Source organism: Mixophyes fleayi, chromosome 12, assembly GCF_038048845.1.
Source record: "Mixophyes fleayi isolate aMixFle1 chromosome 12, aMixFle1.hap1, whole genome shotgun sequence".
NCBI classification, from domain to species: Eukaryota; Metazoa; Chordata; class Amphibia; order Anura; family Limnodynastidae; genus Mixophyes; species Mixophyes fleayi.
In genome coordinates this window covers 24,032,761-24,057,778 of record NC_134413.1, presented here as the reverse complement: position 1 = coordinate 24,057,778, position 25,018 = coordinate 24,032,761, and the positions used below count along the sequence as shown (strand labels likewise).

Here is a 25,018-nt window from a genome sequence, read left to right as displayed (position 1 = left end):
CATGTTTGCTCCCCTCTGCTACTATAAAGGGTTTCCCAGCATCACTATTTCATCTGGAGTGATAAGGAAGCATCATAGTGGTTTAGGAATGAGTGACACACAGTTGTGAAGAATAGTTCCATATCCTGAAGAATGCTAGTCATAAATTCAATAGAATGTATATGCCAGACTCAACTGATGTGTAGTAAGCAGGGGACCTTCCAAGTTGCCTGCACTGCATATATATCTATTTAGTTTGTTATTATGTTAGGCAGCCCCAGGGACTGAGAGGGAGAGAAAGAGGTATTCCGGTGACAACAGGACTTGATGATATATATTAAGCTCCTGACTTCCGCCCATAAGGGTAATATATAGGGCAGCATGGTGGCGTAGTGGTTAGCACTTCTGCCTTACAGCACTGGGGTCATGAGTTCAATTCCCGACCATGGCCTTATCTGTGTGGAGTTTGTATGCTCTCCCCGTGTTTGCGTGGGTTTCCTCCGGGTGCTCCGGTTTCCTCCCACACTCCAGAAATATACTAGTAGGTTAATTGGCTGCTAACAAATTGACCCTAGTCTGTCTGTGTGTGTGTGTTAGGGAATTTAGACTGTAAGCCCCAATGGGGCAGGGACTGGTGTGAGTGAGTTCTCTGTACAGCGCTGCGGAATTAGTGGCGCTATATAAATAAATGGTGATGATGATGATGATATATTGGGGGAATCCATCCAAATATGTGAATGAGTCTATTACCTCTAAGATACATTGTATGAGGTAGAGAAGAAGTGCATCCTGGAGGGGAAAAGGCACCATCCATAATATAGTTTTTGAGCGTATTCTCTAATATAGGTGCAACTCCCAGAGAGTCTAAGTCTAATTGTGGCCCAGCGATCTAGGTCTAAAATCTCCCCCATTTCTTTCTCCCTCTTGGTCCCATGTGGTTCTTTATCTTAGATTGGAGATGCTAATAAACAATTGGATATCATAGAGTTGAGGTCCCATCACCATCCAATATAGACCACGAGCTGGAGAGAGAGGATGGTGAACAGGACTAAAAGAAATGACTGTAGCTTTACACTGCCTAATGCTGGCTGTATCAGTAAGAATATAACTTATCAGAGGATCCATCTTACTTACGATGGATGTGTTTTGTTTTATCAAAACAAATACTTTATTTATCTAGTGCATTAGCTGACTTAGAGTGGCTAGATTTCTAATACACAATAAGCCTGATTCATGTTCAGATATACATCTGTTTGCGCAGTGTATCTTGCATGAGATAGCAAGTTATTGACATTACGCCGATTAATACAATTACGTGCATTTCATGTCAGCAGGCAACTGACACTCAGGACTCTCTACGACTTGAGAGGCGGAACGGGGTGGACTAACATAGGCCATGTACAGTAAGGGTGTTCCGATGCAGATGTGCTCAATTCAAGCCCTGCATTTGTCGTAAGTACGCTTGTTGTCATCCGTATCTTTTGCACCCACTACAGGTCAGGTGTAAATGTCGACTGATAGTGATGACAGACACGGCATAGTCTTTGAATTAAAAAGTACATGTATGTGTGCCAGTAGCAGGACAACTGTATGCAACTAAGATATACTATAAAAGCACACTGTACGTACAATGAAATTATCTTTATTTATGTAAAAAATTAAGAAAATTATATTTTTTAAGAAATATTTATATAAATCATTATACAGTTAGAAGTTGTTGTGATTAAATAAAAATGTTATGCCTTCTGTGAACACATGTGCATGTACAGCCGTTTGTCCTGTGTCTATGTACAGCCAATACTGTTTAGGCAGAATGTACTTACACCCAGATGTTAAGTGAAATGTATCTTGAGATACTCTTGGATTTGAATACAGTTGGAACTACGCACAAGTTCTCTGCTGTTTCTAAAAACGCAGCTTTTGTACAATTGGCATTTGGTCGTGAATCAGGCCCACTGTGTGACTTGTTGGGATGAGATCACATGATCACTATGTTGTTCATTTTTATCTTGTAAATCTAAATGTTCAATGTATGGCATGATTTTATAAGCATTAATTTGACCTATTATATTAATATATATTGATATATTCTTCTATTAACAGAATATTTAAAGCAATGATAGTTGTATACTGTAGCGATTGACTATGTCTGAAGGCTGGATAATCAGCACACAGCTGTTGGGATGTGTTCCTAATTATCTTGCTATGTATCTATTGAGTGTTTGGCTGCCAACATTCTGACAATTTTTCAGCTGAAGAAGTTACCATATGGTAACAAAATTCATAAGGAATGTTAGTTTGCAATATATGTGCCAAGTAAAATACCAAGGACTGTTAAAAGAACATTGTAAGACTCCGTACAAAAATTGCAAGGATCGCAGTGACCAAAATAATAACAAACTAATTAGATTTATATACAATGCAGGCAACTTGGAAGGAGCCCTGCTTACTACACATCAGCTGTAGACATTCTACATTCAGTAAGTTTTGTTTTGCTAAGTCTAAGTGTTACGAGCCGCGGCTTCCCGAAGGGCCGCCGCGACTCACATCCGCCAGCGCCGGGGCGACCCGGCCGTCTCCATGACGACCGGGACGTCACTTCCTCCTCCTACGTCCCGGTTGCCTGGGCAACAACCGGGACGCTGTTACTCTACTGCTGCGCCCGGCCAGCGATCTAACACCCGGGCGCATGCAAGCAGGAAAAAATAATGCTGGCTGCATAGTGCTGTAAGACTCTGTTAGAGTCTTTTTAGTAGGAAGTCTCTGGGCACTTTTCTGATATAGGATTCTGTTGTCAGGTAGCAGGGAGGAGTCTCTCTGGTTCACATTTTCATTGGCTCTCCTTGCTATTTAAGGCAGTGAGGACAGAGCCTCATTGCCAGTTATAGCTTCCTGTGTAGCTAGGCTCCTGTTCCTGTTTCCCTGCTCCTGTTCTGTATTCTAGTTTGGATTTCCCGTGTATGACCCCTGGCTTGTTTCTGGACCTCGTTGTATTGCCTGTCACCCCTGACCTCGGCTCGTTATCTGGTATTGCTGCCTGCTGCCGGCCCTTGACCTTTTGCTTGGATCTCACACTGCTGTGTTCTACTTCGCTACCTCAGGGTTCTCCCCAGTCAGTGCACATTACACGACCCCCTGTTCGTCTGCAGCCAAGTCTGTCCCCACCACTAGGGGCTCCAGCGAACACCAGACTTCGGAGCAGACTCTGGGTTTTGTCTTGCTGACTGAAGGAGTTCCTAACACTAAGCAGTCTGGATTGTCATGACTATGGTATACAAAGCAGTGTGCTTTGTTTCAGAGTTACTGGGACTGGATAATCAGTTTGTAATTGGTGGCTCTTGATTCATACCTAAATTTCACTTTGGAGAAAGCAGCGCTGGTTCCTGTTGCTCATATTAAACTGAAAACTATCTCCTCCCTCTGTGGCCATCAAACAGCAGCAATAATATGCTCCATCTTTATCCCCCTTTCCATACTTTGTCCTTACAACTGAGAGCTGACGTCAAAATGATGTCATATTAAACAGTGACACTGAGATTGTTGGTATTAAGGTGGTCATTTAAGGAAGCGCCGCGTGTACAATGTTTTTTTTAAAAATCATTCTACATTCTGCTTTCATTTATTGTGCCTTGGGAATGGTTATCCATGTATTTTTAACCTAGATCTAAGTTTCTTGGTTTTGTCCAAGAGAAAACGTACTCATTTTTTTGCCTTACTTTCCTTAATGAATCAGGCCCGTAGTCTTTGATGACAAATCCTTAGTGTGGTGAGTACACCACAGTCTGTATCAGAAAAAAAAGTTACTCAGGAGTGTAAAGCAGGTTTAGATCCAAAAAAAAGTCCATAATAAACAAAACCACTGTCATAAGCAACGAAATCAGATGGGTCAGTTATTATAAGCAATTACACTGATAATGCTATTCCAAGCATGAAATCCTCTGCAATAGCGGTATTAAATATAGTTAAAATCTCTGCTCTTTAGAAAATTAAACTCACGCTGTGTGGGCTCCAGTCTCCACTATTAGCTAATGGCTCCCAAAGTGTCCTCTCTACCTCCCCTGAATTGAGGGACGGTTTGAGCCGAAGACACTGTGGCAGGTAATAGCTCCGGGACCCATATGAACTTGCGCATGAGTGGTTAGGGTACAAGTCCTTGCCAGCTTGCAGCTGTCAGACAGCAAACATCTCCTCTACTTCAACAAGTGGACGCACATTAATGAATAAAACAATAGTGTTTCATAGGTGCATTCCTCCTATTAGAGAGACCTAGAGAAATTTTTCCAACATGTAGATATTGTACAATACCCAACACGTTTCCATGGGGCTTCCTCAGGGATAAGGTGTGTGTACTATATACACAAAGGCATACATGTACAGTCTCTATCTATGTTTTTTAGGAAGGTGCCCAGATCAAAATTGATATTAAGACCTTTGGGGGTTAAGGTTATAAATCCATTTAGTTTCTTCCTTTGAAATGAATGACACAAAATATTCTCCTCTCCATGGTTTAATTACCTTATTTATTCCAATATAATGCAGTGAAGTATGATCCCGATTTTGTGCCTGAGAAAAGTGAGTGGACACACTGTGTGCCCCATATTCGGTCTTAATTTTGCGAAAGTGCTCAGCAATTCTCACACTCAAATTTCTTATAGTTCAGCCAACATATTGCAGTCCACAAGGGCTCTCCAATAACTAAACTACGTCTGAGGTGTCACATGATATTTGTTTCTTAACGTCATACTTATTGCCGGTGATGTTAGAAGTGGGTAATTGGTCTAGTTGAGTTTTGTCTTGTGGTCTTGCAGGCCTGGCATCTGTTACAGTAAAATAATCCCTTTCTTTTTTCTCCTAGTCATATCTTCATTCTATCAATGGTATCCATTGCGATATAGCTGGTAGTCAGAATATCTTTTAGGTTTTCCGCCTTCCTAAAGGCCACTTTTGGTCTGTCTGGGAGAATTGCAGACAATTTCTCATCCCTTAATAGAATGGGCCAATTTTTTTTCAAGACACTTCAAAGGCTTTTGCTCTATTATTGAATTGAGTAATAAAGCACACATCTTCATTATTGGTGATTTTATTTCTGATTTTAGATACCAAGAGGTTTTTTCTCTCCATAGCCCTGGTTTTTCTATAAGCTTTCTTTATGATCTCATCATCATAGTTTCTCCCTCTAAATCTTTCTTTTCAGAGAGGATACCTGTATTTCAAATGTAGAAATATCCAAACACTTTCTTCTAATCCTCATCATTTGCCCTTTCGGTATGTTGCTTAGCCACTATTTGTGATAATTAATGGTGAACAGTATAAATGTATTCCTGTCAATCGAATTTTAAATGTTTTGGTCCGTAAGGTTCCATCATCCACATATATCTCAAGGTCCAAAAACTGTACCTTTTCCTTACTGATATTTGCAGTGATCCTGAGATTCAAATTGTTAGGAAACAAACTCATGTAGTTCTTGTAAAGGACAAGTCCAGATACATATGATGTCTATTTACCTGCGCCATTCAAGTAGATGTTCTCTACATGGGTTGTTAGTCCAGAATCTCATTTTCTCAGAGTACGCCATGAACAAATACGCATAACTGGGGGCAAATTTGCTACCCATAGCGGTCCCTCTGATCTGTCTATAGTATCTACCTTGGAACGAAATGTAATTATTTTCCAAGGTAAATGTTATGGCTCTTACAATGAAGTCATTTGTTCAGATGGAATGTTCATAATGATATTCTTAGTGTGGGCACAGCCCATAGAGTGGTCAATAATTGTATACAATGATTACAAACCGTAGCGTCATCCCGGAATTTGCAATGAGGAAAGGCTTAGCTTTGACTGGATATTTCTATAGCAGAGTAGGTGGCCTTCCTTATATCCCACATCCAACTTTGGGTGTTCTGGACACTGGCTGAGTTAATACATACCAGTTGAAAAGTAACTCACCATAAAAAAACATAAGTGTTGTCTAATGTAAGCCAACAGAGACAAATAAATGCTCACAATAACACTAAACACTTATAATTCACATTATATTGCACAATGAGCAGTAAATCACATACCAGTGGGAACCACAAGGAAAATAAAGACTAGTGCAAATTTTTTTACTTGTAAACCAGTGCACACATTTGTTTAAAAATAAATTACCACCACGTAATCTCTTTTATTTGCTAAACAAAGATATATAGGTATACATACCTCCCAACTGTCACTATTAAGAACTGTCCCTCCATCATGCAGTGACAGACCCCCTGTAGATACTCTCACACCACTCTGTTCCCAGCCCATCTCATATAAAAATCCAAGTACTGGGAGATGCAGACAAAGACAGTCTCACGCTATCACAAGCTTGGATTCCTACTAGCTGGTATCTGCGCTGCTGAATAAGGAGGTGCGGAGTCTAATACACCCCCGATGTTCATCAGGGACCCCCGCAAGGGAGTTTGGACTTCGCTACAAGGGGGTGCACAGGTCGCGGTTCTCCAGGTCAGCCACCAGCGTAGTAACAGAGTGAATGGAGCGTAGTCAAACAGGTCGGGTCGGAATCAAATGGGCAGCGAGTACAAGGGAAGATCCGAAGAATGGTCAAAAAGTCAAGCCAGGAGCCAGGAACCAGAACAGGGAGCGAGGTACAAAAGCAGAATCCAAAGGTAGGTCAGAGGAGAAAAGCCGGGTCACAATTGGAACTAACACTGAGACAACAGGATGCTGAAGATGGTAAAAACCAATACTCTGGAACCCTAGTAGTGCCAGAGGCAGCTATAAATAGAGCCTAAATGTGCCCCATTGGTCCCGGGAAGTCAGCGGTGCAAACTTCATAGATGGAACTCTGAGTTTGAAGTTACCCTTCATACGTCAGAGAAGGTAGGTAAAATAGGGTGTCTGCCGAAGATTGTAAAGAATGGAGATGCTCCGGTTAATTTGTGCTGATGGTTATTATGCGAAAATTCCGCCCAAGGGAGGTGATCACTCCAGGAGACTTGGTGGTCGGAGCAATAACAACAAAGAAAAGTTTTCAAATCCTGGTTGACCCGCTTGGTTTGACCATTGGTCTGTGAATGGTATCCTGAAGAAAAGTTTAACTGGACCCCAAGATGACCACAAAAGGACCTTAGTGGTGCCAGAGACAGCTATAAATAGAGTCTAAATGTGCCCCATTGGCCACCAGGAAGTCGGCGGTCAGAGACGCTGACCACCGTCAGGTGAGGTGTCCCGTTGCCTAGCAACAGGACGTGAAGCGTCACTGTGCAGGCATGTGCAGTTAGAGGCCCTACGTGGAGCCGGGAGCGTCCCGTTGCTAGGCAACGGAACGAGGTGTCTGGGAGAGTCGGGCGGCCATCTGCGGCACTAGAGGCAGTGCGGAGACAGTGCCTGACAGACAGATTGCAGAGCTATATATAGATCTGGAGATCCAGGGATGAAACAGAGAGGAGGATTCATTTGATGAGGACTCTCACTAGCCACATACTTTCTAACTTTTGGGACCTCCTCTTTCGGCGATCCCAGAGAGGGGGTCCAAATAGCAAGTGCAGCGCAAGCAATAAAGCAGTTTGAGTCATCATGGCATACATCCTTCTCCCCTTCATGTCATCAGACGGGCCCTGATGGAGCAATTTGCAGTGAATCACATCATCTAGTCACATCATTTTCCCAGGGAGGGTGCCCTTCTCTCGGTACCCTTTTATCCTTATCTATCACTATAAAACATTATTAGCTTTTCTCAAAACGGTAGCTGCATCCATGATGCTCCCCTTTAACTTCTTACCTATCCTCCTGCACCATCTTCTCTCCTGTCCCTCGTTCCTAGCCTCCTGTAACATTCTTCCCTCTCGCTCATTTATTTTCCTCTTTTTTTCCACTTCCCCAGTTAGTATAGTCACATTCAAAATCACTTTTCTGCTGTTTTCTGTTTTATCCATTCACCATTCCTATATCTTCTGTGCCTCACTCAGCGAGAGCAAGTGGAATATATGTGGAATGAACAATTCCACTTTCTACACTCGCTTCAGGAACGATCAATGGTCAAAACAGTACCAGTAACTCAGATGGTAAGGTATCAGGCCAGCATACCAATGGTCTAGAGTTCAAATCACCAGATGTACAACATACCCAATTTGCGAGTAAAATTAAAAAAATAGATAAACTAATAATACTATTAACCATAATATTATTATATATAACTATATATAAATATGTGAGATGAGAAACCAAAAAAGTTCAACTAAAAGTCTGTTCATACAGACCCTCTGGTCTTAGTGTGTTTAGACAATTAATCCAATACATTTCTCTGAATCTATCACCTCCTCTCGCAGCAGGGGGGATATGTTCCAATCCTATCAATCTAAGGCTCATTGGGTTGCCATTATGGAAATCTCTAAAGTGCAGGGAGACACTATGATCTGCTTTTTGTATCCTTATATTGTGTCTATGTTCTAAATATCGTATTTTTAATTTGCAAGTGGTTCAACCAATGTATTGGTATCCACATGGACAATAAAGCATATATATCATATAATCCGTGTTGCAGTTGATATATGGTTATATACAAGACCTCTCTTTAGTGGATAAAGATTCAAATGAGTTTATACAATCAATAGATTTACTGGTAGTACAATTAGTAGCACCACATTTGAAACTGCCTAGAATTTTAGTACTATCGGGTAGCCAAGAGAAAACAGTATTGGTGACAGAGAACTTTTGTATTTTTATATATAGCGGCTTGGAGCAAGAAAGTTTCCCAAATTCTTTACTTTTTTAAAAATTACTCTGGCTTGAGTGTCCAGTGAGGAACTCAATAGATATATCTAAAAGTAAAATACCATAATTCTGATTAATGATGTCCTTTATCTTGTTAGAGCTCTTATTGTGTCTAGAGATAAAAAATTGGTGATGGTCAAATAGCAATGTATTCATTTTTTTAGGCTTTTTGTAGTTAATAAATCTTCTATCTGTAAAGAGAGTGAGTTTTGAAGGGTATGCTCTAATAACAGGATTGGGTAATCGTTTTCTTTAAATGTTTCTTTTAATGTTTGCGCTTGTTCTTTAAATATATTATCATTGGAACAATTTCTATGTAATCTTCTTTATTGACCTGAGGGGATATTTTTTAACCAACCTTTTTGGTGGTTACTGTGATAATGAATATAGCTGTTAGAATCAACTTGTTTTCGAAAAGTCGAAGTTTCAATGCAATGGTATACAATTTTGAGAGTAATATCAAAACAATGAATGGTTTAGGCATTAGAATGTCTTACAAATGTAAGAGGGATTTCTATTTAAATAAGTAATGAAATCATAAACTGTTGATGAATACTCCTTCCATACAAAAAAAGAGGTCATCTATGTATCTCATGTAGAGGACCAGGTTCGACACGAGCTCGCTGCTTCAAATGTACTCCTCTTCAAAAAAGCCCATGTAGGGATTGGCGAAGCGTGGGGCGAACCTGGTCCCCATTGCTGTGCCATGGATTTGTAGATAAAAACGTTTGTCGAATACAAAATAATTATGGGATAATATGAATGATATGGATGACAGAATGAATTGTTAATGTGCATAAGATATTGTATTTTGATGGTCTAGAAAATAAGTGCTCGCTTTAAGGTCAAGGTTGTGGGGGATATTTGTATAGAGCGACTGAGCATCGCATGTCCCAGTGGGATCTGTTGTTAGTATTGTGTAAAATTAAGGATCAGACAGTTAGTGGTGGGCTTCTTTCAGATAATCCTCCACATTTTAAACTGTGAGCTGCTTTAATTATTATAGCAAAGCACTGCAGACTTCTTTTAGGGCTGTCCTTTCATTATGGGATAAATTATGGCAGTAGTTATAAGATGTATCCTGTTTATCTTCTTCACATAGTTCTTTCAGTTGTTTTAAAGTTGTCTTATAGAAGGAATCTATTTTTAAATTTTGTCTGTGATGAGGAGTTATCAATATCAAAAAGTGGTCATATTTCAGCACTCTCTATAAATATAAAGCTGTCATTGTTTTCAGAAGACAAACTTTCTAACATTGAAACTTAATTCATATCGTTATCATCCAAAACAATGGGAGAGCCCTCAATATTTTTTTCTTAAGTTGTTTACAAACAAAGTACTTTTTCCGGCTCAAATTGCCTACATATTGTTAGGAACCCCAACAGCCTGCACCACAAAACCCGGAATCTACTCTGAAGTCTGGTGTTCGCTGGAGCCCCTAGTGGTGGGGACAGACTTGGCCGCAGACAACAAAGGGTCGTGAATTGCGTGCTGACTGTGGAGAACCCAGGCGGGCGAAGTGAGGACCCGGCAGAAGTCCAATAGGTCACGGGCAAGCCAGCAGAGTCGGTATTCCGGCAGAAGGTCAGGGGTCACAAGCAATTAATCGTAGTAAATATCCAAGCAGAAGATCAGGGGTCACAAGCAAATAATCGTAGTCAATATCCAGGCAGAAGATCAGGGGTCACAAGCAAATAATCGAAGTCAGGAACAGGCAAAGGTCAGCAGTAATAAATCAATCCAAAGTCACCAGAGCAATAACAGTAGCAGGCTAAGGCAGCAAGCTGGAACTATAACCGGCAGGGAAGGATTGCCCCTTCCTGCCTTATAAATGCAAGCTGGCCAATGAAACAGGACTGGGGGCAGGACCGTGATTCACCCTCTGATTGGGGTGTTTAATTATAGCGCGCGCGCCCGGTTTCCCTGCACGCCGGGACGCGGCGCTACAGCTGACAGCGTCCTGGCAACGGCCGGGGTAGGCCGGAAGTGACGTCCCGGTCGTCATGCCGACGGCCGGGACACGGGAAACAGCGGGGAGCGAGTCGCGGCAGTGCCCAGAGCCGCCGCGGCTCGTAACACATATCATATGAGATCAACAAAGAGCTCAAAGAAATCGGTCTTGCTAGACGGTGCTAATTTTAACCCTTAGCCAATAGTTGTAACTGTGCTTCTGTCATTGTTTTGGAAGACAGATTGAATTTTGTCTTACATAATTGTCTACCTCTTCTGGTTCCTCGAGATCTGAATCTCTTCTTCTTTTTGAAGAGTTTCGATGAAATAATTTGTGTCTTAATGGTTCGTAACGATTCAAAATTCTTAGGGGAGCATTTTTCCTTTGATGATAACATATCTGTTCTCTCAATAAAGGAGAATGTTTCCACTCTGTTGTTTGTTTGGGTTTTGTACCTGTATTGGATGTCATCTCTGAAAAGTCTTCATGGGTTCTTACTTTAGCAAAGGACACCGATTTTGGAGAAGTAGGGTCCTTGTAATCTATCGGATCTCTAGATCTATAATGGTTTCTATGTGAGGCACCAAGTCATGTATTGGAGGTAGCCTCTGATGGTTTAATCCTATGTGTTTTATAGTGATTTGAAGACTTCTGCTGATAACTAGGACCATTCCGCTATTAAAATATTGATATATGTCACCTTTTGCATTATCATTCTGATCCAGTGGCCTAGTGGTTAGCACTTCTGCCTCACAGCACTGGGGTCATTCTCGACCATGGCCTTATCTGTGTGAAGTTTGTATGTTCTCCCCTGTGTTTGCGTGGGTTTCCTCCGGGTGCTCTGGTTTCCTCCCACACTCCAAAAACATACTAGTAGGTTAATTGGCTGCTATCAAAATTGACCCTAGTCTGTCTGTGTGCGTGTGTGTGTGTGTGTGTGTGTGTTAAGGAATTTAGACTGTAAGCTCTAATGGGGCAGGGACTGATGTGAATGAGTTCTCTGTACAGCGCTGCAGAATTAGTGGCGCTATATAAATAACTGATGATGATGATGATCCCTATCAAATTTTTTAATTTTGTACATATATTGTGGTTTTAATGTTGTGGCTGATTGGTGTATGTACTTATGGAAAGGGAGAGGGTGTGGTGGTAGAGGCCATTTAAACACTGCACTATGGCTAGGGAGATTATATTTATTTTTCTGTATCAAAACACTCATTGGTTCTTCATCTGTTTCAGACTTGCTTATATCTAAGTTGGGGACCCCAGGTGGTGGAGTGAGAGTCGAAGGGAGATTCTTTAAAATGTTTCCACAGGGCCAAAAAGTAGATTATCTCTGCTCCCTTTAGTAACTCTTTCATGCTTATTGTTTTGCACACACAAAAAGCCATCAGTTTGTTATAGGTTTTTATGATATGATTTTTTAAAAAAAAAAAACAACAACAAAAAACATTTTTCCTCTATCATTTCCAATTTAATGTGATCTATTTTTATAATATTTAATGACAATAACATAATTGTTAACATAAAAAAAAGGAACTAGCTATAGATATCTACAGAAAAACAATAACATTTTTGTAATATTTATTGTGTTCATAGAAATGAATGAACAAGACAGTCTAGGTTAAATGTTGCAATTGTTATTTGAACTACAATAAAAAGTTTTAAAATATGTTTTGCAATTATAGAGAAACGTGTACAGAAAGTTGATTTTGTATGAACTTTCCTATACATACTAAAGCAATTTATTATACATATTGATAAATGTAAACAGCCATATCACAGGTTGCGATCCAGCAGAAAATACAAAAGTTAGTAAAATGTGGCTTCTTAAAATAAAAAATGCATCACGTGTCTGTACGACACAGCTCAGATATGTCTTTACCATCCTTTTTCAAAATGCACTTCAAAGCAAGGAGTATTTGCATTCTTTTAAAGATTTCCACTTGAATAATATAACATAGCTTGAGATAATCAAGCACACCGAAATATAGATGAGTAGCAATGAGTTAACTGCTACACGCAGGGAAGACACAGAGGTAGTTGTGTCACGATCATAATAGTGATATTGCAGACTTGAAGATGTATTAACAGTGATGCATCTGCTGTTTTCTTGGTAATTTCTGTTTACCCAACAGGCCTGTGTCTCCGTATAGAGCTGGACTGAGTATAGGACAATACCAATGGCTGCAACTGTTGCATTTATCACATGATTGACAAGGCAGACCTTTATCCTGATAATACTTTCTTTAGTTGCAGTAACGACAGTGATGACTCCAGTGGCCATGAACACGAGACCTCCCCATAAATACACTCCACTGCGTACAACAAGCGATGGAGAAGTATTCTCAGCAGCAGCCAGGGAAGCTCCAAGACTCAACTGCAGCACTCCAATAAGGATAAGCACTGGGCTCAGGGCCTTGGCAGGGAACTTTTTCTTCTGGGAAATCAAATTAGTCCAGATCTGTCCATTAGTGGTACCGTCTCCAGGCACTGCAGCTCTCACCTCACTTGCTGGAACTACTTGCGTAGTGATACATATGTCCCCAAGCTGGGCAGTGCTCACAGACATTATTTTTCCTAGCTGAAGATAACGCGTCTCAGTATCATTCAAGTTCTGCACTGTACTGTTGCTCTGCTGTTTCTGCCTGTTCTCCACAGACTGTTGTAAACAGACCTTATAAGGAAGAAATAGGATGGGCGAGAGGTGGAGCTGTAATAGTCTCACTCTGTACACAGTATGATTCTGCTTACTCAGCTCTCACAGTTGAGTCTAAAATTTGCCAGCCAGACCCTGTATGTATTGTCTATGAATAATGTTATTACTGCCATCATTATTCCCATAATATTGTTATTATTCTGACACAAAAGGGATAAAGCATACTTGGCCTAGTTTTATAAAATGATGTCAGGGATATTGTGCAGGTAGCACCTAGGACAATGTTGGCTAACCTGTGACACTCCAGGTGTTGTGAAACTACAAGTCCCAGCATACTGCATATGACTGGCCGGAGTTTCTGAAGTATTGGTACTTTTTGTTCATTGTTCTGTATGGTTTCACCCTGTATAGTCTACTGTTAGTACTGTGTGCGGCGCTGCGGATACCTTGTGGCGCCTAACAAATAAATGATAATAATAATAATATATAGCAGCTTGCTGCTGGAAGGGTATGCTGGGACTTGTAGTTTCACAACACCTGGAGTGTCACAGGTTAGCCAACACTGACCTAGGCACTGTGCTGCCAAAGAGGGCGTATCCTGCCCTGAATAAGTGGCGTGTCCAGCTCTCTATATGGGCGTATCTAGTGGCGTCTTATAGTACTTTCTACATGATGTGCAATTACTGCTGCAGTGCTTAATAAATAATAAGGTCTCCCGTGCAGAAGCACAGGGGCCCAATCGCAAAAAAAAGCAAAGCAAAAAAAAGCACTATCACTGCAATAAACATTTTATGGTGCTGATAGGGTTGCTAAATTGGGCCTAAATTTCTTTAACTATAAAAAAAAATTCTCTATCAAACTTTAATAAATACATTTTGGACATCTAAAAAATTGCTTCAAAAATATAAAAGCACAATGACGAATTACTGGATTGTAATACAAGCCTTATAATGACTCAAGGACCCACATTCTTCTGCGGTTCCCTGATATATGCACATACTGGCTAGTGCGCCTGTACTTGTCCAGACCCACACGCGTATGCAAGGTTGCATCAAAACGTGTGCGCATGTGCAGCGGGGATCTGGGAGATTAGCCTACCTACTTAGGAGGAGTAGGCAATTATGACACAAACAGACAGCCAGACACACTCATAGAAAAGCACAGATATACACAAACTTATATCCAGTGTGCATAATATTTCACTGGCCAGTTATTTTGAGGAAACATTGGGGAGAAGGCTAAGTAGTGACTATATATGTGAGCTGGAAAGCAGCAGCCATTTTTAAGTAGTTCTGATCTTTATATTGCTAAATACTAATTCTAAAACAAACAATAGAAGTAAAGATGATATCATACATGAATAACAACAAATATCCCCGTTTATGGAAGTGGCCATTTTCTTGTAGAACAAGAGACACAGCAGGCATGTGGTAGCGTGTGTATTTCTCTGGAAGTCCGAGAGAGCTGCCATATATTCTGGGAGAGTAGGCAACTATGAGATAAAGTCTAAACCATACCTGCCAACTCACCCGGAATGTTCAGGTGACTCCCGGATTCCGGGTAGGTCTCCTGCATCTGCCCACTTCCTAGTGAAGTGGGAAGAATTAGATTAAAAATGCAGCGATTCTCAGGGAATGACGCGGTTCCGTCATTATGTCACAGGGCGGGGCCCCTCCCCAGGCAGCTCCCGGATGCCAACTTGAAAAAGTCAGCAAATATGGTCTAAACATCATATTGTCTTGAACTTTATCCCAGGCAAACCGCTGCAGTTTATTACTAAATAATAACTGCTAACTAATAAATAATAATTGTCTTTTGGGCTCCAGTAAAATCACACCTTCCAAATTAAACTGAAGGTGTCTTATTTAAATGAATAACTATATTTTCATGATTTTAGCCCCTCAAAAACTAGTAGATCTGTAGGAGTACTATGGTCAAGGACTGTGAGATTTAGGAGATACGTTGGTCAGCAGGCAAAGACTGACAATGTGGAAACTCAGACATTTCCCAGAAGTGCTGGTGTGCCTGTGAGTATAAGTCCAAAACGTTTTTTGGGGTGGGGGGAAGAATTTCCACTGCCATTGTCAAAGGGACTAATACAGCCAGGTAATGAAAGCATTAGACAGTTGACGCATTTACACTTGATGATATCAGGGCAGGATGGAACAGCAGACGTAGAGAGGGGAAGAGGAGCATCAGTGGAGCACAGGGAATGATTAGGTCCTCCAGGTGTTGGCAATCAGCTATGAAACGACAGGGTTCTAAGTATTCAGAAACATTCTCAACCTCAGGGGCATCAGAAATCAGCAGAGAACAAAAAGAAAAGGATTTTGAGTTGATATGACACGTATCAAGGTAATAAGTCTCGGACTAGGATTCAGATAAAATCAGGTGTATCCTTTATTCAGTAAAATTTGCAGCACGGAGGTCAGTATACTCACAAGTGACCGACACACTCTACATCTACACTATAGTTTATATAGACCTTGTCTCCTTACACGTAGCTCATCTCTTGTAACACAGACAGTTACAGCCATCAGGATGCTCTCAGAACAGATATTGTCACAAACAAGCATTTTAAGCACGCCGCAAACTCCATATCTGCAGGGGCTTGCTCTGCAGACTATCAAGCGTCTTTTAAAAGTAGAAATTCATCCGTCTTCCAGCTTTCCCATCACAGGGAATAAACAAAACAAATGGCAACACACCGGAAGATGTGTGTGAAGAATTCTTAAAAGTAAATTCTGCCCAAGGCAGATATTATGATGAGTCGTCATGCAGGTAAAGATCCAGGGATTGGCTGTCAAGTGGTCTGCGGATTATATGAGCAAGAAAAGACAAATCGATCCCTAAATCAGAACAAAAAGCATTCCAAAATCTGGAAAATAACTGGTACCCTTTGCCAGAAACAATATTTACTGGAATACCATGTAATCTGAAGATAAAAAGTGAAGCCAGAAGCTTAGCAGAAGGTAGTCCAATAAGAAGCACAACATTACTTTGCTAAAATTATTTTTAAAATGACCCAAATTGTGGTATATTTTGTATATTTGTGTAATAGTAATGTAACGTTAAGTAATATAATATGGAGTACTTGCCTTACACTACATCAGCGCTGGCCGGCCGGTGGTGCGGAGTCTAACGAACCTCTTGGTGTAGACCATAAACATCCGCAAGGCAGGATGGGCTTAGCTGCGGAGGATTGCAGGTCGCGGTCCACTGGTCTGCCTCTAGAGGTAAGGATGCGGTATGTAGCTCACGATCAACACTGAAGCCAGGAGATGGATATGAACCACGCCGTGGTCAGGATAGCCGGGTCGGTACACAGGGATGCCAGAGATATGTGTAGTCAGGAATGCCGGGTCGGTACACAGGAATGCAGAGATATGCGTAGTCAGGATAGCTGGGTCGGTACACAGGAATGCCAGAGATATGTGTAGTCAGGATTGCCGGGTCGGTACACAGGAATGCAGAGATATGCGTAGTTAACAAGCCTGGGTCTGGTACACTGGGATAGGAGAGCCTGAGTAGTCAGCAAACAGGTCATGTACATGAGAAACGTCAAGTCAGGAATGGAGGAAGTTGCTCTGACGCTGCCCAGACGTCAGAGCAGGGTTTACATAGTGCAGGTTTGAATTCCCCGCCCTGTGTGATCATGTGACCAGCGCTGCTGAGACCCAGAAGAAAGAGGCGATCGCGGTGCAGGAACGGGGACAGGTGAGTTGTAACAATTTGGTATATTCAGGAGCTTGGCCTGAAGAGACTTCACCAGAAAGATTCTGAGTCTAGGCTGTTAAAATCTGTGAGTGAGGAATAATAGCTATTTTTTCAGATCTCAGAATGTTACTTTAAAAAAAAATTGGACGCAATGCATTACCCTTAGTTTTCCTAGACCTTGGCCTGTATGCAGTAAGAAACACAAAAAAGCGCCCATCGTGCCTGTCTAGGATTCAATTTCATAGCGAATTCAAATCATTGCAAATTTTTGTGTTCAGTAGAAACCCCAGTGTGATCCAGGGTGTCCTCCAACCAATGTCTCCATTCCTCAAAAATGAATTTTTTGGACCAATAATTCACAAGTCTTGATATCATAATTCATTTATGCAGAATAAGATTTCTTAGAAAAAAAAAGGGGCAAGGATATAATCTTTGGTCACGACCAACCCTTGCGAGAGAGCACAGCTTCAGTACATACTTCCGAAGCATCTACTTCAATAAAGGGAACATTGGTGTCAACAGATTTTTTGCATCGTAATTTTCTCTGTGAGCTTCTGGTTTTGGACAATTTCTACTCCAATGAACTATTTCTCCCAGTAATCAGTACTGGGGTTATGCAATCAGTGAATGTAACAGGAAAAATAACATTTCCTGTATATGAAGGTTACCTACCATCTGAGTCATATTTGGTGTCTTTGCACAAATTATGACCTAGATGGGCTTCCATGGAACTCAGGAACTATTGCTCAATATGTATGTGTTGAAATTAAACAATTGTAATTGCACTCACATTCATGAGAGAAAAAGCAGGACTTTCACAATAAGATCCCCTTTCTTTTATCAGGTATTCAGCTAAAATGGCATTTTTCTGGAGATTTCAACCAACTCATATACTTAGTCACTGCCACATTTCAATCAAATACCAATCAAAATATCTAATGTACTACTTTCCAAAAATGCTGTTTAATATATAAAGGTTGTATGAGGTTATGGATGTGCTTATAAAAAGTTACTTTCAAACTAGTTAAACAGAACATCAGTAATTTTTGGAATGATCCTTTGGTAGTTTTTATGTTTACTTTGAAGAATAACTGAACAGATGGACTTGTGTTTAATATGTGGCAGCTCTGGGCACTTATAATTACTCTTGTTCAGTTTTAATAAATATTGTGATAAAAAAACACTGGAATAGAATTTTTGAGCAGTTATGTCCCAGGTAACCCCAGTGATATTGTTTTGTGTGGGAAGGAGCATCCCGAAGAGTGTGCTCAGCTTTAGGAGAAAACTGGTAAGGGTCCCTGGGATATAAATGGAGAGAGAAGGGTGGGCTCCATTTATAAGGCCCAGTCCGGATATTCTGATCTTCCAGTCTGACTGCAGACTGATTAATGGTTGCACCTGTAAGGTATGTTTAAAAGTATGTCGGTGTGATCAGTCTCTCTGTTCTGTCTGGGGAAAGGGACTGCAGTGTCTCTATAGGAGATAGCCCGATATCTGTTATCATTTGTAGCCATTGAGAATATATGATAGTTGATACAGGTGCTGTTGGATCTGTCATAGGACAGGCTCTGCACTAACATTAAAATGTATACAACCACTCTGGTAGGATTCAATGGTTTAAAGTCTCGAGAAAAATTGAGCCAAATTGTTAACTTGAGATCCAGAGGTCCAGTGAGGAGCAAAGAAAAAGAGGCTTTACTGTATATTTTGGATAACCTCTGATTTAGACATGACAATCATATGTATGGATGTATTAGGAGCTATAAGTGTCATGGTGGACCTCTTGAATCTGGCTCTTTGGAGGGATCAAAGCTCTAGCTTATTGTAATGATTCTGACACAAATTTGTAACATCCCCCTAGGATAGAGAAAAATACTCTAGTATGTGGATGATATCGTGAGATAAACAGAAACTGTTGAATATAACAGTATTTTGCATAATATTTGTCAATATTCAACTAATGTAGTCAGTGAGGCACACTATTGGGTTCCAATAGACAATTTGCATACCTCACATACCCTGATTAAGTATACGAACATCCTAATATTATAGGTAATGCCTATGTTGACATATTGGCCAAAGAGACAGCTAACACTGTATGTAACTGATATGCAGGGATTATTGTTTCAGTGATAGGTAAATAAAGGCTAAGTACAAGAGAAAAAGAGGATTTATGTACTTACGTTAAATCCGTTTCTCTGATTCCGTCTGGGGGACACTGCTTACCATGGGTTGTGGAGGGAGCTTGGGGAGTTGGCACCTAACTAGTTAACTTTTAGTACTGCCGACAGACCCCTCCCCTCTACTATCCCCCTGCCTCTTCCTCTTCCTGTCAGTTAATTAAAAAGCCCCAAGGAGAAAAGGCCAATCAACCAGAAGCACACAGAAGAAAAGCAGAAGGGAGGGATCACAGTGTCCCCCAGACGGAATCAAAGAAACGGATTTAACGTAAGTACATAAATCCTCTTTTCTTTTTCATCCAGTCTGAGGGACACTGCTTACCATGGGGACGTTCTAAAGCAGCCCCCTAAGGGTGGGACTACTCTGAAAATCCCGCTCGTAAAGCATTACGAGCGAAATTTGCATTCGCAGATGCAAATACATTAAACTGGTAAAATTTTGTAAAGGTGTGGACAGAGGACCAGAGTGGCTGCCCTGCAAAGCTGGTCTGCAGAAGCCCCATTTCTCGCCGCCCACGACGCCCCTACCGATCTGGTGGAATGGGCCGTAAGTCTCTCCGGCACAGGACGGTTAGCCTTTATGTAAGCTTGCTTAATGGTTGCCCTAATCCATCTTGCAATGGACTGTCTTGAGACTAGCATCATAAAGAACAAACAGAGAATCAGTACGTCTAATCTGAGAAGTTCTCTTGACATAAATGCGGAGAGCCCTAACCACATCTAACTTTTCCATAGACTGTTGATCCGAATGGGAAGTAGATGAGAAGACCGGAACTACAATTTCCTGGTTCAGATGGAAAGCCAAAACTACTTTTGGAACGAAGGAAGGGAGGGTTCTTAACACCGCTCTGTCCTCCTGGAAAACCAGATATGGTTACCGACAAGACAGTGCTCCTAATTCCGAAACCCTACGTGCAGATGCAATAGCCAAAAGGAAGAGGACCTTCCAGGTCAACCACTTCAAATCTGCCACAAGTAATGGCTCAAAAGGAGGCCCCTTAAGCATATCCAGTACCAGGTTGAGATCCCATGGTGCTGTGGCCGGAACATAGGGAGGCTGAATATGCAAGACTCCCTGGAGTAAAGTCCTAATATCTGGTAAATCCGCTAATTTCAGGGGGAAAAATACTGACAGAGCTGAAACCTGAACTTTTAAAGAACCTAACCGAAGCCCTGCTTCCAGGCCATCCTGAAGGATAGCCAACAAGCGAGGGAGGCGAAAAGAGGACGAGTGACATGTCTTATTTTTGCACCATCTGATGTAGGCTCTCCAAATCCGGTGATAGATGCGAGCTGAAACTGGCTTTCTGGCTCGCATCATAGTATTCACTACGCTGGAGGAAAAACCTCTAGCCTTTCAGAGGCTGGCTTCAACAGCCATGCCGTTAAACTGAGCCGAGCCAATTCTGGTGACGGAAGGGACCTTGCAGAAGAAGGTCGCCTCGAGACGGAAGACGAAAACCTTGTCCTTCCGCCATAGAGATTATGTCCGCGTACCAGATTCGGTGCGGCCATGAGGGAGCTATTAGAATTACTGGCAGACCGCCCTGCCTTACTCGTCTGAGTACGCGAGGAAGCATGGGAATCGGAGGAAACAGGTATCCCAACCTGAACACCCACGACATTGTCATAACGTCCACTGCCACCGCTAAGGGGTCTCTTGCCCTTGCGCAAAACCTGTGAACCTTTCTGTTGTGTCTGGAGGCTATGAGATCTATGTCCGGAAGACCCCACCTCTGAACCAGAGACTGGAAAACTTTTGGATGGAGTGACCACTCCCCCGGCATCATCTGGTGTCGACTTAGGTAGTCGGCCTCCCAATTCTTTATTCCTGGAATGAAAACTGCCGATATTGCTGGAACAAATTGTTCTGCCCAAACCAAAATTTGAGCTGCAATATTCATTGCCGCTGCACTCCTGGTTCCTCCTTGCCTGTTGACATATGCCACGGCCGTGGCATTGTCGGACTGAACTCTGACAGGGTGGCCCTGAAGGAGGGACTGGGCCCCCCGGAGGGCTAAAAGAATAGCCTTTAACTCCAGCACGTTTATTGATAGGGCTGATTCCTGAACCGACCAAAGTCCCTGGAGCCGGAGGTGCAGAATTACCGCCCCCCAACCTTTCAGGCTGGCATCCGTCGTGGCTATGATCCATGGCCATGGCGCGAAGGACCTGCCCGCTGTCATGTGATCCTGAATCAGCCACCACTGAAGCGATTCTCTCGCCCTTGGAGATAGAGTTCCTCTGGAGATCCAAACGTAGGTGGGATCCTGACCATTTCGTCAATAGATCCCACTGAAACAACGAGAATGGGCTCGACCGAAGGGGATAGTCTCGAAGGAGACCACCATCTTTCCCAGCAGCCGCATGCACAAGTGCATTGAGGGGTTGGGAGAAGACAACACCTGAGTTGTTATACTCTGAATTGAACTAATCTTCTCGACAGGTAGGAACACCCTTTGCTGGCTGGTGTCCATAATAAGCCCTAGGAAAACCATGCGTTGACACGGAACCATCTGGGATTTCTTTAAATTTATTAGCCATCCATGGCCCTCGAGAACCACCAAGGTGAGGGATAAGTGATGATGTAAGCAATTCTCTGTGGAGGATTTGATGAGCAGGTCGTCCAAATAAGGCACGAGCTGAACTCCCTGAAGGTGAAGACATGCTGCCATAACTGACATGATCTTCGTGAAAACCCTCGGTGCTGTTGAGAGGCCGAAGGGGAGGGCCCGAAACTAATAGTGGAAGGATCCCACTGAGAATCTTAGGAGAGACTGATGGTGGATCCAAATGGGAATGTGGAGGTATGCGTCTTTTATGTCTATAGACGCCATAAACTGATCCTTCTCTAAGCCGTTTATCACCGACCTTAGGGATTCCATCCGAAATTCGTCCACCCTTAAGTGCACATTGAGACCCTTTAAGTTTAGGATGGGACGAAAGGAGCCGTCCGGCTTCTTGACCAGAAACAGGTTTGAATAAAACCCCTGTCCTTTCTGGTAATCTAGGACCCTGCATATAACTCTTTGAGAAAGAAGAGAGGCGACACAATCCTGTATTGCCTGCCTTCTTGATGGATCTCGGGGTAGCGGAGTTAGGAAGAAACGACGTGGGACCGGGCCCAGCAGGTCTATCCTGTACCCCTCTGATATAATACCCCGAATCCAAGGATCTTGGGAGGACGCTGCCCACTGTTCCTGAAACAAAGACAGACGTCCCCCCACTGGTGCCCCCTCCGGAACAGAGTGGTCGTCAGGACGCAGGCTTCTCCTGGGTCTTGGAGGCCTGGCGCCTAGCTGCAAACGAGGATCTCCCCCTGGCAGAGGAGCCTCGAGAATTTGGCTATCTGCCTTTAAAGGACTGTCCTCTAGGTAAGGAGGTCCCCCGAAAGGGCTGACGAAAGGAGCTGACCTGAGGGTTTCGGCTCCTGCTAGGGAATACCGGCAAGGAAGTGCTTTTGCCCCCCGTTGCGTGTAAGATCAGGGTATGCAATTCCGGGCCGAACAAACCTGCTACTGAAAAAGGAATGGTTTTTACTGACTTCTTTGATTCCGCATCTCCTTCCCAGTATTTCAGCCATAACGTTCTTCTTGCTGAAATAGATGCAGCCTGAATAGAAGAGGATAAAGCCGCTGAGTTCTGAGCCGCCTTATTAAGGTACACCGATGCATCCTTCAAATGCAAAGCCAGGGGAAGTAAATCAGAGTCCTGCAAGGCCTCTGCCAGCTGGTCTGCTCATGCTTCCATGGCTCTAGCCACCCAAGCTGAAGCAAATGTGGGCCTAAAGGAAGAACCCGCAGCCGCAAATATAGATTTTAGCTGGGATTCTACTCTGCGGTCATTGACATCCTGCAGAGATGCAGAACCTGGAGCTGGAAGTAAAGTGTGCTTGGCCAATCGGGCTATTGGAATATCCACTTTTGGAATACTCTCCCAGCGAACCACATCTTCCTCCTGCAATGGATACTGGGAAGAGAACCTTTTGGGAACAGAGAACCTCTTATCAGGCTCTTTCCAGGCTCCTTCTGCAATATCCTTAAGCTCTACGGAAGGGGGAAAACGGATAGCCTTTCTTTTGGCCTTCTTAAATAGACTTCTGTCTCTAGGAGTAGTTCTGGGAGGTCCAACGCTTGTCTCACTGCTAAAACCAAATCATTAATAAATTGGCTTTTAGAGCTTTCTTCCTGTTCCAAAGGTTGAACCTGGTCAGGATCAGAATTAATTTCCCCCTCATCTGAAAACTCCTCAGAGTCTGAAAGGACCATAAGGGTATTATCAGATCTAGGCCTCCTTCTTTTAGCAGGCGGAATGTTTGGGGATTCAAGTAACTGGTTTAGTTTATCCAAACCCTTTATAAATGCTGCAGACCATGCCGGTTCTGTGGGAACAGGGGCTTGGTCTGTATGAGAAGAGGAAGGTCCTGGTATAGACGTTCCAATAGAACCTGTCGTAACAGGGAGGCCCAACTGAGTACTAGTATTATTAGCCACCGAAGTAGCCACAGTAGATAGCAATTGATTAGATTGAAAAACCATCTGTGCTAAAGAGGAAACCGACTGTGACAGGGAGGTCACCCAGGCCGGTTCCTCCGTCAGTGGGGCTGCAATATGCTGGGTTTGCGCAGAGGGGACCCCTGCCTCGCAGACAGAGCAGAGCGCCAACGGGTCCTCCTGCGCACAGGGTAATTTTACATTACATTTAGAACATGTAAAATATTTTGCAATAGGGCCCTTTCCCTTATCTGACATTTCTTAATAAAGGAAGGCACACCAAACACACAGACTTAAATTGTTAAATTTAGCTGAGTAGAGAGAGAGATATAAATGTGTGGAGAGAAAAGTGTAAACTACAAGTAATCAACTAATCTAGATATAAAAGTTGTACTTCTAAAATTTTAAACACGAAATAATACTTAAGCAAGTAGGAGAACTATAATATAACTCCTACTAGCCCACTTGTACAAAGCAATACAGAATATGTGTTTAAATAAATCAGATACTTAGCCCATAGGCCAAACAGGGGAGAAGTCCAACAGCAGTATCCTGGTGCCTGCTCCCTCAGATCTGTTCTCTGTTCCCGGGCTTCTCCTTGGCGCCAGAAGACTTGGATAAACCATCTCTCTCTCTGGAAGGAGGGGGAGATCTATGTGTTAGCTCCCCCCCCCCTTCAGTAATGCTGCCTCTGCAGCGATTCTGTGTCTGAATAAAAAATTAAAAGTATTATGTGGCAGAGTAGTGGAGACCTCCAGGGGAGGTCTCCGCAGCGGATAATACCAGATGCCCCCGTCTATGTATGAGGGGGGATCCTGGTATAGCCCCCTTCTCCTCTCCTCCAAATCCAAGATGGCCACCGTCAATGCAGTATCCGATAACCGGCGCTCTATGCCTGCAGTGGCAGCGCCGGTTATCGGGGAGGCTCCAGGAGTGACAGCAGTCCGTGAGACCGCTTGTCACTCCTAATTCAGGCACCAATTTCTTCAATCTCCTCCTGTCCCTGTCAGTGAGAGCCGCTGGCTCTCATCTGACAGGGTAGTGCCTGCGCTGCCCTGCTGTGAGTGTGTTCTCTATATTAGAACACACTCCAGCTCTGCCACCTGTAAAAAAAGTTAAAAGAATAAAATAAAAGTTAAAAATTACCTACAGTACTAAAACACTGCCCAACTCCATGGGCACCTAAAAAAAAACCTGACAGGAAGAGGAAGAGGCGGGGGGGGATTGTAGAGGGGAGGGGTCTGTCGGCAGTACTAAAAGTTAACTAGTTAGATGCCAACTC

At 42.6% G+C, this 25,018-nt stretch overlaps 1 long non-coding RNA gene across 1 annotated transcript in view; it reads right to left on the bottom strand.

The window, feature by feature from the left end:
• LOC142109070 (uncharacterized) overlaps positions 1 to 17,771 on the bottom strand; it is a 109,804-nt gene extending 92,033 nt beyond the window's left edge. Inside the window, exon 1 of the long non-coding RNA XR_012680270.1 lies at positions 16,445 to 17,771. This is a non-coding gene — a long non-coding RNA (uncharacterized LOC142109070). The remainder of the gene's footprint in view (positions 1 to 16,444) is intronic.
• Between the last annotated feature and the right edge of the window lie 7,247 nt (positions 17,772 to 25,018).